This window comes from Psammomys obesus, unplaced genomic scaffold (assembly GCF_907164565.1).
Source record: "Psammomys obesus unplaced genomic scaffold, mPsaObe1.curated_primary_1811, whole genome shotgun sequence".
In the NCBI taxonomy this organism is placed as follows: Eukaryota; Metazoa; Chordata; class Mammalia; order Rodentia; family Muridae; genus Psammomys; species Psammomys obesus.
In genome coordinates this window covers 6,110,520-6,129,035 of record NW_026590767.1, presented here as the reverse complement: position 1 = coordinate 6,129,035, position 18,516 = coordinate 6,110,520, and the positions used below count along the sequence as shown (strand labels likewise).

Below are 18,516 nucleotides of genomic sequence, written 5' to 3'. Positions count from 1 at the left end.
TTCTTTCTTTCTTTCTTTCTTTCTTTCTTTCTTTCTTTCTTTCTTTCTTTCTTGTACAGGGGCAGGTTGCCTGCATGTCTGTCTTGTGTACCTTATGCATGCAGTGGCCTCAGAGGCCAGAGGAGGGCATCAGCATTCCTGGGACTGGAGTTAAAGATCAATGTGAGACATGTGAGTGCTAGGAATCATATCCTGGTCCCTTAAGAGCAGCTGGTGTTCTTAACCACTAAGCATCTCCCTAGGAAATTAGTGATATACACTCTTGTTCTGCAAAATGTTTCTGAAAGTCTTCTGGCCTCAGAAGGTAATAATTTTGTGGTGGTTGTTTCTAGATCATATTCTACACTTTTAAAAGTTCAAGAAATGTTTACCCATTTGCTTCTTAGTAGATATATAGGTTATTTTCAGTTTGGAATTAAAGCTGCTCGGAACATTCTGGAACACACACACACACACACACTGAGTGCAGTTCATCATAGTATTTATTCGGCTTTGTTTTGAGACAGGGTCTTTGGTAATCCAGCCTTGCTTCCAACTTGCTATATAACCAAGGATGACCTTGAACTTCTACTTCTTCTGTCTCCACCTCTTAAGAATTAAGTCTGCATGTATACACCACGCAGTTTGACTTGTGCAGGCTGAGGATGCTGTGCATGCTAGACAAGCATACTATTAACCTGGCTACCAATTTCTGACCAATTCACTGGTTTGGAATTTCAAGATGTGCATACTTCCAGGAAGTCAAAGGAACAGACTCTATGTGGGCTGGGTAGCATGAATTTCCTTGTAGTTTTATTCTCTGGATGCCACTGCCTGTGGGAAATCTCCTTTAAAATGGCTATTTTCTCCTTTGCAAGACTACCTTTTGTAGCAAAATTCTGAAGCAAAAATCTAAGAAACCAATTTATACCTAATTGATTCCTAAAATGAGTCCACTTTCTTTTTCTGAGGAAGCTGAACATAAGGACTAATTATAAACCCTTAATATATACATCTGTTCTGTCCATGCAAAAACAATGATGCAAAGAGCATCTGTGGGCAGCGAGAAAGCCAGAACCCCCCCCCCCAACACACACACACACACACACAGCCCCTGAAAGATGGCTTGCCTTTAGGATCTGAGCATGATGGTGCAGCAACCTTATCCACATGGAATATTCATCCCCAGTCAAATGTCCAATGAGACATACTCTCACTATTTCAATGTGTGTCGGTGGACTTAGTAATGCAATCCGTAAATGGGTTCATACATTTTAAAAAAGAGGTCTATCAGTGACTTGCTTATTACTGAGACAGACTCATGACAAAAGCAACCTAAAGAGGAAGGGTTTGTTTGGGTGTGGTCTAGAGGCACAGTCCATTAGGGTGGGGAAGATCGGTGGCAGGCTGATCCCAGGTAGTAGGAGTGCCATGGCAGTGTATGAGGCTGGGTCTCCTCAGGTCTCCAGTAGGGAATGGGAAGCAGAATCCAGCTGGAAACCTCAAAGGCTACCCCTGTACCCTCATCCCTGACATCTACTTCCTCCAGATAAACCCCATCTTCCAAAGCTCCCACAATTTCCCCAAATATCATCAACAGCTGGGGACCAATTGGAGAGCCATTTTATATCTAAACCAGGATAGACTTAGCAACAGTTGAAGTTACTGGGAGCTGAAAATCTCAGAGCATCCATGGCTTAACTACAACATCCTCCAATCTGCCTGCCACAGCATTTCATCTTTTCCTCCTCCAGGCAGCCATTGGGGGGATCTTCACTGACACTGTCCCTAGAGACACCTAACTAGCTCACAGTGCCACTTGTGGCTGAACTCTAACCTTTTCTGTATACCTTTCTGTCTACCTTACTTTACTCATGAACCCCAAACCTTTAGTTTCCATTATCACTGGTGCCAATTACCACATTGCCTGTCAGCTTTACAGTGACATATTTAAAAAATAAAAGAGGGGTTTTGATTTTATGGATTTACAATAAGGTAAGATTTACAGAAAGTTTTCTAGACACTTAACCGAATTTCCAAAGATGTGAGAGCACATGAGGGGTGAGGGAATGTAAGGCAGGAACCCTCACTATCTGCTATTACACAGCCCTAAATTCTCCACACCCTCTTCTGGTATCCCTCTGAGTAGTCTATTCAGATTTGCAGGCTGTCCTAGTCAGGCTTAGTATTGCTGTGATAAAATGCCATGATCAAAGACAACTTGGGGAGCTCCATATCACTGTTCACCATCAAAAGCTATGAGAGCAGGAACCTAAGCAGGACCGGAACCTGGAGGCAGGAGATGATTCAAAGGCCATTGAGGGGTGCTATTCACTGGCTCACTCCTCTTGGTGTACCCATCCTTCATTCCTATAGAACCTAGGACCACTGCCGAGGGATGGCACCACCCACAATGAACTGGCCCCTCCCCCATCAATTGCTCATTAAGAAAATGCTTTTCAGCTGGATCTTAGGGAGGCATTTTCTCAACTGAGGTTCCTTCCTTTCAGATAACTCCAGCTTGTGTCAAGCTGACATAAATTAGCCAGTACACAGGCCTTTTCCCCCAACCAAATCACAACACCCTCCTGGGCTAAAGAAGTAAAAGGGGCAGTCAATCAGAATTGGGGGAACTTTGTATGGGGCATTTTAAAGAGTGGGAGGGACAGAGTCTAGATTCCCCAGGTTTGGCATCGCCCCCCACCCCCAAACCGCCAGGACCAGCTAAATATCAGGAGGACCCTGAGCCTGCAGCTGAGTGCTCACAACACAGGATACTCCAGTGGAGCTGGATAAATACCCAGCTGCAGGCTCAGGGTCAGCCCTGACATCTGGCTGAGCCTAGTGGTACATCTAGAGAAATCTTTTACCCAGAAGCATGGGTCCTTATCCTAAGGGCTACTGAGAGAGGCATACAAAGGGAAGATATTTTAGAATGTCTTCCTTCTGGAACATACGGGCACATCACCTTACACAGACAATAAAGCATCTCATCGAAAGCCCTTTAAAAGAGCTGAGGCTGTATACAAAACAGGGAGCTGGGCTCAATCAGATCACAACATGAGAACAGAGCAATGGCGTGTGGGTTGGAGTACTATGATGGGATGCATGGATAGAGGGAGGATATAGGAATAAACAAGATCCTATCTCCTGTCTGGCAAGGTTTGCCTCTGTCTGGGGTTAGGGTTTGGGGTAAGAGCATTTCCCATCTGAACTCCGAACTCATTAGCCCAAGCTTACCACCATGTAAACAGTAGGAGCTACTTTCAAGTATGTCCTAGGTGGGGGCTAGGAGACCTGTATGAAGGGATACTTAGTCCCTGTGTTCTGCTAGGCATGAGGGAAGATCCTGAACCTCCCGCAGAGAGCTCAAAAGATCTGTTGAAGTTGGGGTAAATGATGGGAGTTGTTCTCTCTTCATGCTAGAGAAATCTCTTTCCCAAGTGTACTTAACTGATCAAAACAAACACAACACCCTCCCCACGACGGTCTCTCCAGAAGGAGGGGGCCAGAGGAACTAGGAGCTCCAGGTGAGCAGCAGTAGAGATGCCTGTTCTGCGTGTCCACAAATTGTCAGCATCCAACAGACCCGGTAGGCAGGCAGGCACTCTCTACTTTGTCCCTACGCCACTAAGCAGGTCTGCCTTGCAGTCCTTATTTGAAGGGTATACCCCAGGCTGGTCACGGACCTAGAAATACAAAAGGGCAATCCTGACCCCCAGCCTCTCCAAAGACAGATCAGCAGGTGAGGGGCCTCTCCTCCCTCCCTCCGCATTAGCTAACCAGCAGGGGTAGGTTGTTTGACACCACAGGAAGCCATCAAGCAGGGACCCTACAGACAGCCCTCTCCTGAAGGAGAAATCAAGAGGTCCCTGCGCCTGCATGAGGTGGCTCCTGGGTAGACTCAACAAGTTCCAGGGGCCGCGCAGCGCCGCCTGCAGCCCAGAAACCCGAGGATGTGGCAGAGGAGCTCCGCGCGCAGGCGGCAGCCAGCGGCTGCTTCCAGCACCTCCTCCTTCTCCTCCTCCTCCTCCTGCTGCCCGCGAGCCGGCTCTGGCTGGAGGGGCTCCTTCGCGCGCCCGGCCCCCGCCCCACGCACGCGGCCCGGCCCGCCCCCGCCCCACCCCCGCCCCACGGGCCCCGGGGCTCCGCCTGCCTCAGTGGCAGGCGAGCGCACAGGCGGCAGGCGCGCAGCTCTGGGGGCACCCTGTCTTCAGTCCTCTGGCCGCCCGGCTCCACAGAGTAGCTGGGACCTGGAGCGATGGCCAGGACACCCCTCCTGCTCCCTCCCCCTCTCCGCCCCCTCCTCCCGGCCCGGGCTCCCGGATCTCGCCGAAGACAATTGCAGTAAATGAGGACATCTGAGGAGCACGGAGCCGGGTGGCTGTGGCTGGCTCCGCCGCGCCACGACCGGGCGAGCGCGCGGGCGTCCCCGGAGCCGGCCGAGCCACTGCCTCCCCGCGCGCGTCGCTGAGCAGGAGCCGGAGGGACTCGAGCTGCGGCGCGGGGGCCGGCCGGGCCGGGCGGGCCGGGCCCGTGACAGTGGAGGGGGCGGGCGGCGGGCACGCAGCTGGCCAAGTCCCCGGAGCTGAGCCTTCTTCGGCGCGAGCCCAGGGTTCCTTGCCGTGGATGCTCTGCCCCGAGTGCTCCGTGCCGCGCCAGGCTTGCCAGGGTCCGCGGCAAGACATGCCCGAGCCAGGCGCTGCACCGACCTCCACTTATCTGTGAGCAGCCAAAGGTAAGCGGAGTCCAGCAAGCCCTCCTCCCGCACCCCGGAGCCCGCTGTACTTGACCGCGGGCAGATAGGCGCAGACCCTGGCTCTTGCGCACGCACTCGCCCCTAAACCGGCAGCGCCTGGGTCTGGGACGGGCGGGTGTAGCCCAGTGCAGACCTGGTGGCCAGCAGCGGCGGGGGTTGGGGGGCGAGGTTACGCAACTGCATCTGGCAGGACCTGGTCCCTGAGGGGGCATCTGGCAACTTTGGCGACAGCCTCTGAGGAGCGGGAATGTGATGTCTATTCTAGACAAACGCCACAGCCTTGTGAGCACAAGGCATCATTGGCCAGGCAGAACTGGGCAGGAGGTGGGGTGGTGGGCTCAGGGGATGACCATCTGCCTGGAACGTTAGAGGTTTCGAAAGTATTATCCAAACTAAAGCGAACTGCTAAGTACAGTATAGCTGATTAACTTCAGGGAGATGGGGGGATAAGTCTGAACAGAGGGGCCCTGCTGCCTGCCTTTGAGTATACACCGAAGCAGGAGCATAGGCAAAAATGACCACGTGAAATGTTCGTCTCCTCTCTTGGTTACTGGTATTGGCACCTTCTCCGGGCTGGGGTCTGCATCTGCTGAGCTTCTGGGTGCCTGGCATCCCATATCTGACATGCACAAGCGTGGGAAACCAGCCGATGCTGCAGAACCAAGGGAACTAGTGAGGGCAGGATAGAGGAGGGGACCCTGGCCAGCCCCAGGCAGGGGCAGAGACTAGAGCCCAAAGTCAAGAATAAGATTCTGGATCTTGCTTGTTCATGCTCAGGGTTTCAGGCTGGTGTCTCCGCTGCTTGGAAAAAAAGAGTCTCTCCTGTGACCTCAACATTCTACTACCCTGAAAATATGCCACAAGGAGATGGAGCCAGTGATAAAGGAATGCCAGGACTGGGGGAGGAGAGGCGCCCCTGGAGTAAATAGGGGAGAAAATGGGTGACTTTTACTTTCTGCTCAGGTCCCTTCCCCTCTCTTGGTGCAGGTCTGGGGCTGGGGGACTTGCTGCCCTGTTGGGCTCATGAGCTAGAAGCAGCAGGAGAAGCAGTTTAATTTGACCTTGTCTGCTTGGGTGCTGAAATTGTGCCGAAGCATCCTGAGGTGAAACTGGCAAGAGTGGGAAGGAACTTTGGGCAAGCCCTGCCTTGGCTAAGAACCTACTAGATCATTTCAGAGCACCAAGGCAAGGGCTAGCACAGGGTTGAGGTCAGTAGCTTGAAGGTTTTCTCTTGGAAAATGACTTGATGAGGGGTTACTTTTTCACAACCTGATCAGGGCACAGTCAAGGTTACGGGGCTATGGACTTGATTAAAAAATACCATTCAAATCATAAAACCTGGATCACTCCCCATGAGTAGTTCATAAATAAGGATTCTGCCTTGTGAAGCTGATGGTAAAGGATGAACAGACAGTAATCATTTCACTCCGCAGAGGCGGCACATGCTGGTTTTACTATTCATGGTGTGCTATTTCTTACATTCACATCCTGTTGAATGTTACTTTTCAAAGTTCATATTTATCTTTGCAATTTTTTGCAAGCATGATAAGCAAACATGCATCAAACAGCTCAAAGGGGAAAATGGAAGTCTTGCTATCTGCATACCTCACCAGATATTAATAATCTACTTTCCATGTTTACTGCTTACATGGGAAGGTACTGCTCTCCAGGATAGGTTCATCAGAATTGAATTTGGTAGGGAGGGAGTCTAGCATAGCTACCACTTATCGCGATTTGGTATAATTATGTGAGCTATAGAGTTTTGTTTTCTTCATTAAATCCATCTTTTCCTTAAAAAGGTAGTGTTTCAATTTATTTTTTTTTAAATCTGATGCAAAGACCTCTCTTTAAAGACAGAATGTCCTTGAAAGGCAAAGCATGTCTTAAAATGACAACAGTTCCCATGACTTTCTGTTTTATTATCCTGATTAAGACACTGGGGCTTTTGACGTAAATCAGGTCCATTATCCCACTGAGAAACATAACTAGTGGTTAAGAAGCAGGCTAACAAGGCAAGCAATAGAGAGCCCCACATCTAGGACAAATCCTGTTACCTCAGTTTACCACTGAACTCCTCTGCTGTCACAGTTATTTTGCCCCAGGAAAAAAGCAATTTTTTGACTTACGTTTTCCCCTTATAGATAAAAATTTAAGAGCTACATAAATAAAAGGAAGGCCTGAGCAAGACAGGCACCCATCTCCAAGGAGGAGCCCTACACAGTAGAGTTCACAGAAAATGTAGGCAAGGCTGAGAAATACCAGGCTATCCCAGTGAGAGGTCAGGTACTTATTCACATGGCTAGACATTTTTATACCCTCGCTTGCTCTGTTTCATGGCCACCTCACTGAGAGAGACAGAAACTGCGCTCCTGTGTAGAAGCAGAGTACTCGTGTTTGGGCCAGGCTGCTTCTTAGACTGATGTTCAGAAATGATCAGAGGCATAGCTTTGAAGCCGTTCTCAGGACAGTCCTTGCTGTAGAAGGGCAATAACAAGGTTGCCAAAGGCCTTAATCCTAACACTCCAGACGGACCCACTAGACACCTAAGCAGATGCATAGGAGAGAAGCTGCTAACAGATCATCTAGGGCACCACACCAATTATACGGAATGGAGGTGGCTCACATCCTCCTGGGAATGAAAGGCCATAAGGACTCCCAGACAGAAGGAGAAGGACTGTTTTCCATAGCTCCTTTGGAAATGTGACAGCTGCGTTTATCACCCTGGACTCTTTGTGACTCCAGAGACCTGCATTCTCTAACCCAAAATTAGCTGACATAATTTATGATGTGGAACCTTCATATTTGATTTTAATATTTCATAGCAGTATGAAGTGACTTCAATATTTTAAAGCAAAATTTAATATGATTGATATGACGTGACAACACACATATCCCCATGAAGTTCCAAGATGTTCTGAAAAGCCTTTATCCAAACTTATATTAATCTATCTTTATGTAAATACAGTAAAACATCATGACCTTTAATCAGTTGGCTTTAAAAAAAAGTGTTTATCTTATACCTTGAAGGATGGAATACAGATTTGCATGACCCTGGCAAATTCACATAAAGAAGGTGTCTGGATGACATTGCATACTAAGGAGTAAGACATATGAGGTTTTGGTGTGAACCTCTCAACCATGTCTGAGGATATAACCATTTCAGCCCTGGGAAGCACAGAAGTCAGGGAGATGTCTCCAGGCAACCAAGATCTTGACCTCAGATTAAGAAACAGCAGAACGTCAGAGGCTTCTCCTGGTCTTCACTCACCCAAATTCTAAATCATCAGGATATTTGGCTTAGACCAGAGACTCAGTTCAAGCTGGGCATGAGAGAAAGATGAACTTGAATACAGAGAAAGTAGAAACAGGAGACAAAGAAAGAGTTGTGTTTCTAAATCACTCTGTAAATCTTTGGGATAGTATACCATTTCACAGGGACTCGGGAAGAATTCTCTCTGATTTTGTAGAGTATGGCACTGCTAATTTAAAGCATTGCATATTGATAGATATGTCCAGTGGCCACGTCATCCTGGGATTAGGAAGGCTGAGAAAGAAAAAACTAGAGAGAAGCTCATCTATGCAGAGTATACATTCAGAGAAGTTCCACTATTTTAACCAATGAAGTGAAGAAACGACAAAAAATAGTGAACCTACCAGCATGTCAAAATGCTCCTTAAAGTCTGCATGGGAGTTACTATGGAAAATTCCAGTTCGATCTTTGATAATCTAGCCTAGGGCATAAAATGAAAGCAGTAAACTATGGACTAGGAGGGGTGTGAGAGAAAGCTGCCAAATGTGAAAAACAGAGCAAGCAGCTTTGCAAATGAAAGTTGATTTCTCTCCACTCCAGTAACCCAGGGAAGTGACAGGGCAGGCTGATGATGTGGCCCTTCTGTCAGCTGCTGGGGAAAGGAACAGCAGACCCATTGCCAACTTTGTGTTTCTAGTCCGTTTCAACAAGTGACATGGATCTCAGCACAATGTTCTTGGGGGTCACCCTAAACTGGTCAACTGTCCCTTTTTAACATCTCCTCCACATGTTTTCAGCAGTCAGAGTCTAGGTAGCTCATAGTATCTGGAGTTAGCTTCCTGAGATCTGCTTATTTTTCCAGTGTTATTTTAGCAGGCTTGGAAATTTACTGGAACTATTAAAGACCAGGCTATTAGAAAGGGTGGACATAGGAAGGTAGACAGATAAGCAGGTGGCAGCCAGGACCAAGGCAAAGCAGGAGGAGAGCTCAAGACTGAAGGGAAGGTATTCAAGGACTTTGGGTCCAGCAGGGAGAGAAGAGGTGACTAGGGTGTGGCAAACAGCTCTAGATTGACAAGAGATGGGTGGTTCCAGCATGAGTGGCACCTTAGCTGACTTCAAGTGTCAGATTGAGAGAGGATCCTGGGGCCCAGCATGTAGATACCCAGGGCTTAAGCCAAGTGATGCTGAACTGAGGGGCAGAGACTTCCAAGGCAAGAAAGACGAGTGACATTTGGCAAAGGTTTGTGTTTCAGCATTACTGGGTGATCAGACACAGTTTGAAGCCACTTTGAGAAGGAATCAGAAGGGCAAGGAGGGCCCCCTCCAATGCTTTCAGCAAGAATGTATATTAGGAGAAGACCAAGTGTTGATATCCAGACAGAAGCCAGAGAAAAGGAACCAGAGCCCAGCTGAGAAGGTGCCATAGGTGAAAATTGACTAAAGAAAAAAAAAAAAAGTGGCTGGTAGCACTGAGGTTGGATAGAGAGGTACAGCTATGACAGAAATCGTCAAGAGTAGGATCCTTGTGGCATGGTGGCTGCTAGAGGACAGATTAACATTCGACCCAGGGGGTGAGTGGTTCAAGTGAAAACCTAAGGCTGGGAGCCAGCAGGGGGAAAGATATGGTGATTCTAGGAAATTGAGTCTGAGTTTTCAGCTGGAAATACTACTTGAAAAAGGGAAAGTTGTTGTTGTTGTTGTTGTAAATACTACTTGAAAAAGGGAAAGTTGTTGTTGTTGTTGTTGTTGTTGTTGTTGTTGTTGTTCTTCTTCTTCTTCTTCTTCTTCTTCTTCATCATCATCATCATCACTATCACTTCTAACCTAAAGCATCAAGAATGCTTTCAGTGAGGGGAGGATGGATGGATGAACCTGGAGACTCGAAATTCAAAGAGATCCTTAAAGGAAGAAACACTGTACTATCTAGTAACAGGTGCTCAATGAATATTTGATGAGGCTATTAACCGTAAACCTAGTCAGTAATTTTGATGGAAATCCAGGGAATCCTGGCTGGAAGCAACTCTTGTCTTTTTTTTTTTTTTTTAAGAAGGACAAAAAAAAAAAAAAAATTGGTGATAAAAGGAAAGACTGCTTTTATACTGATGACAATCAGTCCTTATTTCTGACCATGCTGTGTTTAGAAAAGAAATAGGGCTGGGTTTCTGCTCAGCTCACAATCAGGATCTTTTTGTTAAAAATTCACTTGGGTAGAGATTGAGTTTTTAAAGGAAGAATGCCTTTGAACTGACTAACCTTGAGAAACAAACCAGGGGAAGAGGGCGCCTCACTCCCTGCCTTCATGTAGATGAAAGCTCTCTCACCCAAGAGCTGACATTCCAAGTCCAAGGACTCCCCCCCCCCCCCCCGCTTGAGTTCTACCAGCTTGGAGAGGTCACTGGGGCAGGCTGAGACACCCAGTGTCTTCCTCTGGACCCTTAACCTCACAACACCTTGACACTAACATTCTTCTTCTCTGTGCTATCTAATCATCACTAATGGTTTAAAAATCTATACAGTGGTACATGTAGTTCCCTCCCTCACCCCTCTCCTTTCTACCCCCTTGAAAGCACACAACACAAATGGCTACATTCCACTGACAATAGACTTGACACTCCCACAGCTAGGATCCTGTATCCAGGAGTTAGTGCCCCAAAGAGTTGCTGGTATGCTGCAGGTAGAAGCATAGAGAGCTGGGAACTTTGAGGGCTACAGGCTTCTTACTTTCAAGCCCCAGCTTCCATTTAAGAGAACAGTGTTATGACTTCTCCCAGCCAATTGTTGTGTGGGCCTGTTTGAATAGTGGCTGCTAGTTCTATGGCTACACCAAAATAATTTGTGCCTTCATGTAATTTATTTTTGTCTTGGTATTTGCATTTCTCTTCATATGTATTATATTAACTCTCCTCTGAGTACATTTCTATTTTCTGTGTCTATCAGATTCACTGATGTGGCAAATTTACTCAGGTTTATACAGAGGGGTGACATCACTGAATCTGTGCAAATATGACCCGGTCTTAATCAGTAGTGTTGACACCCGTGGCCCTCCACAGGCCATGATCAAGTACTAGCATAGTCACACACACAATAATAATAAATAAAAATTAGAAAATGAAAAAAAAATGAAGTAAAGAAATTAAGGAAGTGGGGAAGAAACATAACAAAAGACACAAGCTAGCGGTTTGCATAAACCAATCCAAATGGATCTCTATGAGCCGAAGATCAGCCTGGTCAATCAAAGCAAACTCCCGGACAACCAAAGCTACACAGTGAGATCCCATCTCAAAAGCAAAGGAAAACAAAAACCAAACCAAACCAAACCAAACCAAAACCCAACATATATAAAATGACCAGAGGAGTTAAAAATATATATGTAATGCTTCCTGGTCTCCACATCCAGACACTGATTTACCATGATAGGGGTGGGGATTAAACCTATTGTCTCATTCTTCTTTTATAATACTTTACTCCTAACCCAAACTGTGCAGTTGCCTAGAGCAAGTCTAGGGGTCAACCACCAAGGAGAAGGCACACTCCTTTTCTTCCGTGGAAGGACAGCTGTCCTCAGGTTTTCCTCTCCTGCCAAGCTAGACTGCTTGCTTTAAACACACTCAGGTCCACCTCATCAACACTCAGGTCCTCCTTCAAAGCCACAGGACGGGCAGCGTGGAGGAGGTTTACTGAAGGACTAGGACTGGCTGAGATCTATATTTTTCCCTTGGATTCTGATGGCTGTAGGGACTCTTCACAGACTGTCATAAATCACCATCCCTTACTCCCGTGCCCTGTTCTCTCAGGCTATGCTGTCTTTTTCTATTGTTCTTTCTTCTTTCTATGATCCTTGTAAAATACCAGGGTATTTTGTAAACTACCATGGAGGTCTGAGATGGAGGCAAACTGAGGAATATCACCTTGGCCTTCCCACTATACTGACAGCTGAGCTGTCTGTAGGTGGAGAGCTTTATAACCCAGTTGCCTGTCTGGCCTTGGTTCTGCCCCAGATCCCAGTGTCAAGTTCCATTCTGGGTAGAGAAAGAGTTTGTGTACCTCTAAACAGGCCTCCAAAATCCTGACAGTTGGGCTCATGGCCACCCAAGCTCTGTGTACCTCCCTCAAGTGCAAAGCACACGTGATTCATCATAGTTCAACTGCCCCTTTGTTACTGAGAGCCCCATTTATTGTCAGGAAGTACCTGTCTTTGTCTACAGTGTCTTTCTGCTCCCTACTCTTTGTCCCTCTATCTGTATGTTTTTCAGGACTGCCACCTACACATTCATCTTAGTAGATAATGATAGAGGAGAAATCATATTCCTAAGGACCAATGGTACGTAGTGAGTAAAGATTTATATCCACAGGTCACATTCAGGGTATAGAAAATGAATGTGATTCGATCCAGACCCTGATGTGCCTCTGAGTATCAAGGTCTACTGTTGTGCTTTGGACTCTATAATACTGTCTGCCCCTCAATGGCCAAGGGTGCCTCCTCTATAGCTGGTTAGAAGGCTGGGATTATGAAAGATGTTGTGCACTGAACTTTGCATATGACTCAGAGCCATAGATTTGTGGATCAAATTCTTAATTATTTGGCAACTACTATATCATATTCCTTAGAAGACAGTTAGAAATCATCAGAAAAAAAAAAAAAGTCTATTGTTAGCATGTCACAATGGCTGTAAGGAATATGTCATCAAGTTCCTGCTAATCTTCACAATTAAACACAAAACTTGCCCAATTCATAGGCCATCTCCTTATTCTTATGAGTATGCATGCCATCTCTTTGTCTTGCATCAGCAGAAGGAAAAAAATGTTGCATAACTCCAGGTAGTGGTTTCCTCAAACTTAATGAAAACTTGTCCTTTCTCTTATTCCTACCCAAGGTTTATTAGACAGCCAAGCTCTCCCGGGAATGCAGACAGAATCCTTGGAAATCACTAATATCACACACTCATCCAAAGACTTCTTGACCAAATCATGGGAAGAGCTTCTGCTCCAAGAATGATGTATATTTATATTCAAATCAGCCAGTAGGATGAAGGACTGTTGGGTACAAGGCAGGGATATTTCTTAGTGGGGCTTTGTACAGATACTAATGGTTACAAGAGAACACTCCCACGATCACATTCAGCAACTTGTCCCTAGTAACTCCAGGAATGGTCCATTAAACATGTCCCTACCTGCTAATGACACACTGCTGAGGACTATGTCTCATTATTTTACATGTACCCAGCACCCAGTAGGGTTCCTGGATATCTTGGGCATACAGGTGACTGGAGCCAGAAGAAGCAAGACCAGACTATGCCACCTAAAAGCAATGAGCCATGAGTGGAGGATGAGACACAGCCCTTGAAAATGAGCCAAGGGAAGGAAAGATGTACTTTAGGGATGACCACAGTGTGTTCCAGAGATGGTGTAGGATTGTGGGAGCTTGGTATTCTTAAGTAGTGATGAGAAGTCAGAGGAATAGGGTGGGAAAGAATAAAGAAGGCTTTAAAACAAGACATGCTACCTGACTAGGTTCTGCTGAGAGGGGAAGCAGGCAGCATCCACTAACAGGCATGGGAAGTAAGAATAGAAGGTAGGCTTTGGAAAAGGGGCAGAAACTAAGATCAGAAGGTGACTGGTATGAAAGGGAAGTCAGTAAAAGAAAAAAAAAACAGCAAAAGAAACACAGAAGTTAGTGAGAGGTGATATTTGAACATTCAGGATTTAGAGAAGCAATCAGCAATCCAAGAAGGAGGTGGAGCTTTGGAACCCTGCAAGCTAGGTCCAGAGGCTGCCTCTAAGACCAGCTGCCTTTGTCTAAGCTCTGCTGAGATAAGAGGGTAGCTGTGTTCCCAGACTGAAGATGAACCACAATAACCACCTCTCAAGAAGCACCACAGGGTGCTCCATGCCGCAGGGACACTGCTAAGGCCCATGCACACAGGAGACATACCTTCAAAGTGGAAGGCGGAGTATGAGAGGGATGCCTGCAGTGTCATGCTGTAAAGTAAAGTAGCAGCTAACTTTTTGGTATCAATAAAAAAAGACAAGTTAATAGCCACTGTCTCTGCTGGTCAAGAAAGAAAATGAAGAATCAACTGGCCTGTATAAAAAAGAAGAGAAGCCCAGGATTCATGGGGTTTAACTAAATGAAAAAAATATGACAACAATTGGAGTGACCCAGTATAAAAAGTGTACAATATGTAGGCAATTTTTTTTATCCTCTCTCTTCCCCACTATTAGACATGACATATTCTTTCTCTGTGTTTGTTTTTTTGAGATAGGGTTTCTCTGTGTAGCCCAGGCTGTCCTAGAACCCAGAGATCCACCTGCCTCTGATTCTCTAGTGCTGGGATTAAAAGAATTTGCTACCATGCCTTCCTTGTACTTATATTCTTAACACTGAAACCTTGCCCTTTGCAAACCTGCAATGAATAACTGTCAGTCATTCTGATCAGAGTATTTCTACAGTTTCCATATCCCAAGCAATTAACTGTACATACTCTCTCTGCCTAAATTAAGGTCTGGTGTGTGTGCGTGAGTGTGTGTGTGTATCTGGGATCAGGTATACAAACAAGTATAGGCAAGCATGCAATTATGTGCAAAGTCGAGGCAAGAGTTCATCCTCAGGAGCCATGCACTTTGAGTTGTGGCCTCTCATTGGCCTGGAGCTCATCTATTAGGACAGGCATCCCCAATAATCTTGTCTCCACTTCCCCACATACCACTGCCGGCTTTTTGCATTTGTTGTAAGGATCAAACTCAGGCCCTTGAAAAGCACTCCACCAACTGATCCATCTCCCTAGACCTTAAGTTTTGTTTAAACTGACAAAACAATCTTCAGGGCAGTGAGCAATTTCTGAGGTTACCCTCACATGCCATCAGATTCAGTAGGAGGAAGAGGGCTCCCCTGTTTCATACTGTGAATTACTTTAAATTAAAGCACCCTCTAACATTTGTAGCCTACGAGTCAGAAGGCCTTCAGAATTCGAAGCAGGATATCTTTCCACATTAGACCTTGGTGAACGGTAAGTATGAGGGCTGGCCAGGTCACAGACACTACCAGCTCTGTATAGCCAGCGATTCATCCACACTCATTCCTGGGGCAAGACTTTTTTTTTCCTACGTTCAACAATCAGCTTATAAATAGAAGCTGATTATAAGAAGCACTCATGGCTCTTTCTTCTTGGCTTAGCTGCCGCTGCTGTGAACCCAGACCTATTCAATATCCTGGCCAAACCAAGGAGAACACAGAGGTGGGGATCATTTTGAGGCTAGGAGACAGAAGCCTGCATGGACTTGCCAGAGAGACAGACTACATCTATGGTTCTAAATGGCTTCTCTGTATGAGTGGATACTTCCACACAGAAATCTTATCCTGGATGTCCCAGACTGGTATCCTAAGATGAACATGAAATATAGTAGGGGGTGCTAGTGAGGGTGTTCTGCTCACAAAAGGGACTTTGGGGGAAAGGAAGGAAAGGTCAAAAGGTTGTGCACTGGGAAGACGCTTTGAGGGGAAAGCGTTTTGCAGCAAGAGCACAGAGGATCTGAGGTTTGGTCCCCTGCACTCATTGGTTTTGCTCTGTTTTTAAAGTTGCCTGGTGTGGAAGTGCATGTCTGTAAATCCAGCCTTGAGTCAGGTGGGTTAGACAGGCAGGTCTGGGTCTTGATGGCCAGTTCAGGCTCAGTGAGAGGCCCTGTCTGGGAACAAGCAAGGTAGAAAAAAAGTAAAAAACTTAGAAGACAACCAAACATCAACCTTTAGCCTTCACACAGGCCCAGAGGGACAGACAGACACACATGCTCAAGCACATGTGCAAGTACTTGAATGCGCACCTGTATACACGCACAGGCATGCACCCTTGCATGTACCCTCAAAAAAGTTGGATTCAGCAACCGACTCTCCAAGTCCATCCCAGGACACATGCACCTATTTTTATAGGAATAAGAATCACATGAGGTCTAAGAAAGGAGGGACACCTCTTTAGTGTCACATCAGCTCTCACAAACTCCAAACTCTGAGGAGTTCCATGTGGCAATCTGATGAGCTCTTAATTCCCTAGAACCTATACAGGGAAAGTAGGGTGCCTGCTCTAGCAGGGAAATGTGCTGTTGCAAATGCAGTGAGGACAAGGATGGGGTGGGGTGTTTTCTGTTGATCAACTTAAGATTTTATTTGAAGGAGGCAGGGTTCCCAGTTGATTTTTCACAAACATCATAAAATTCTGCTTCTTCCTTTCTACTAAATTAGATTCTGCTTGGATAGTGGGTAAGCAAAGGTTAATATCTGTGATGGAACTTAAGTGAAGAGGAAAGTCTGTTTCCTTGAAGAGGCCCATTTTCTGGTTCTTCTAAAAAACAGTGGTTCTCAACCTTCCTAATGCTGCGACCCTTTAATATAGTTCCTCACGTTGTGGTGACCCCAACCATAAAATCATTTTGGTTGCTACTTCCTAACTCTAGTTTCGCTACTGATATGAATCATAATGTAAATATCTGGCTTTGCTGATGGTCTTAGGTGACTTTTGTGAAAGGATTATTTGACCCCTAAAGAGGTTATGACCCACAGGTTGAGAACCACTGCTCTGAAGCCTTCAAACCAAACCAAAGTGTCCATGCCTAGATGAGGCTCACAGTTCATGCCTTTCTGCCCACTCAGTATAAACAGGACAGTGTGTACCCATGGCAGCAGTGGTTTATAAGGTTGGTATGACTTTTCTCTTGGTGAGCTATGTATTCCAGTGACATAGGTAAGAACAAACCAGAGCCCTCATTCTGACAGGTTTTCTTCTGCCTCAAAGCTGCCTTTTACCTTAAAATGTAGTCCTCTTCCCAATGCCATACTAGAAAGTGATCGTTTCATAAGGGCCTGAGTTACCTCACAATAAGAGAGGTAGGGAATGTAGTTTACTCGGTACATAGCTTGCCTTGTATGCCTAACACCCTGGATTCAATTCACAGCATTACGTAAACTAGACATAATGGTATATACCTATAAGCCAAGCCCAGGAAGAGGCAGTTCAAGGTTATCCTGGGCTACATAAAGCAAGTTCAAGGCCAGCCTAGGGAGGGAGGGAGGAAAAGAGGGAGAGATTGAAAGAGAAAGGGAGGGATGGATGGGGACACACATATATACACACACACACATACAGAACACAGAACAGAAGCCGATTTCCTCCCACAAGCCAGGCTGCTGTCCGAGAATCAGCTCCTCACTGTCTACCATGGAAAGGCATCTGAATGTACTTAGAGTTATCCCTTTCCAGTCAAATTAGTTGCCTCTGAAGAGGGTACGAATGTCTGGGAGAAGAGAGTTAAATGAAACTAGACTGCAGAACTGAGACACAGTGCAACGCCTATGCAGCTATCTCTGCCTCAAGGCAAGGGGGTTTCGGGACTGTAAGCCAGGTTTCCACATTAAAGCTTTCCCTGCACACAGGCATCCCTGGAGTGAGGGAGAGCCTGACTCCCTTCCCCACTGGGAAGCTCCATGTTAAAGAAAAGCTTATCCATTTCCCCTTCCTCCCCACTCCTAGGAGCCTAATACACAGGCGTTCCCACAGCATATGGAATAAAATGTTGACCCAATTAATCTTGAACTGCAGCCAGCATCTCTGGCTCCAAGGTGCCTCAACTGTGGGAGAGCCATTGGGAAGCCAGCAATTTCATGCAGTCCTTCTCCATACTCATGGGATGGCTTGCTAGCTTTTAGGCTATAAACAGTGATGGGCGACCCCAACACAAATAGTTTCTGAACAGTCCCACATGTCAGAGGACTAATCAAGGTACACACACCATATTAGAGAGACACATATGAATCCTGGGAAGCATGAAGTATTTTACAACGGCAGAATAGGAGCAAGTCTTTCCCGTCAGCTGATGAAACCCCAGACTTCCTGGAGACTGTAATCACAGAGCTTAGAGTAAATCGATTTGCTTATAAATTCACACCAGTGGCAATTTTCTTCTTCATAGCAAGTTCTCTAGACTATTGGCATGGTCTGTTAGTTCCCCCAACCTATGTGAGCATATCTGTACACACAAGTAATTATATGGTAGGTACACACCGGGACATACACGCAGGCCACACACTATCAAAACTTTAAAAGTCAGCGCTTTCTCAGTGTGACCAAAGAAGGCCTTTGGGGGCTGTGTGTATCCCAGCTTGATCCTTTCTGGGGCTGCGGAAGGACTGCTTAACTGGAAAAGCAAGGTAGCTGCCTTGTGTCCACAATCACCCTCGAGTCAAAAAAACATGGATAAGATACTCTCCCTAACGGCAATGTTTTCACATAGCAGCAACGACTTTGGTTGGTTTCTTTTCTCCCAGCTAAACTTGGTAGGCTATTTTCTTTCGCTTAACATTAGCTCCTGCTTTGCAGAGATACTTTATAATTACTATTTTAATGGTCCCAGTGTTCACCATCATTTACCTGAATGTTTACCTATTGTTAGGATGGTAGTAGTTTCTATTTCTTCTCATTCAGGTTGATCTGAGCATTTTTTAAAATCTATGTTATTAATTTAAAACAGTACAGAGATG

General features: G+C 46.0%; 2 protein-coding genes across 3 annotated transcripts in view; one reads left to right on the top strand and one right to left on the bottom strand.

Annotated features, from left to right (window-relative positions):
• Positions 1 to 18,516, bottom strand: part of Dock1 (dedicator of cytokinesis 1) — a 488,224-nt gene that overhangs the window by 217,762 nt on the left and 251,946 nt on the right. The window lies entirely within an intron of this gene.
• Insyn2a (inhibitory synaptic factor 2A) overlaps positions 4,626 to 18,516 on the top strand; it is a 54,959-nt gene continuing 41,068 nt past the window's right edge. Inside the window, exon 1 of the mRNA XM_055608816.1 lies at positions 4,626 to 4,717. The gene's annotated coding sequence lies outside the window, so the exon portion shown is untranslated. The remainder of the gene's footprint in view (positions 4,718 to 18,516) is intronic.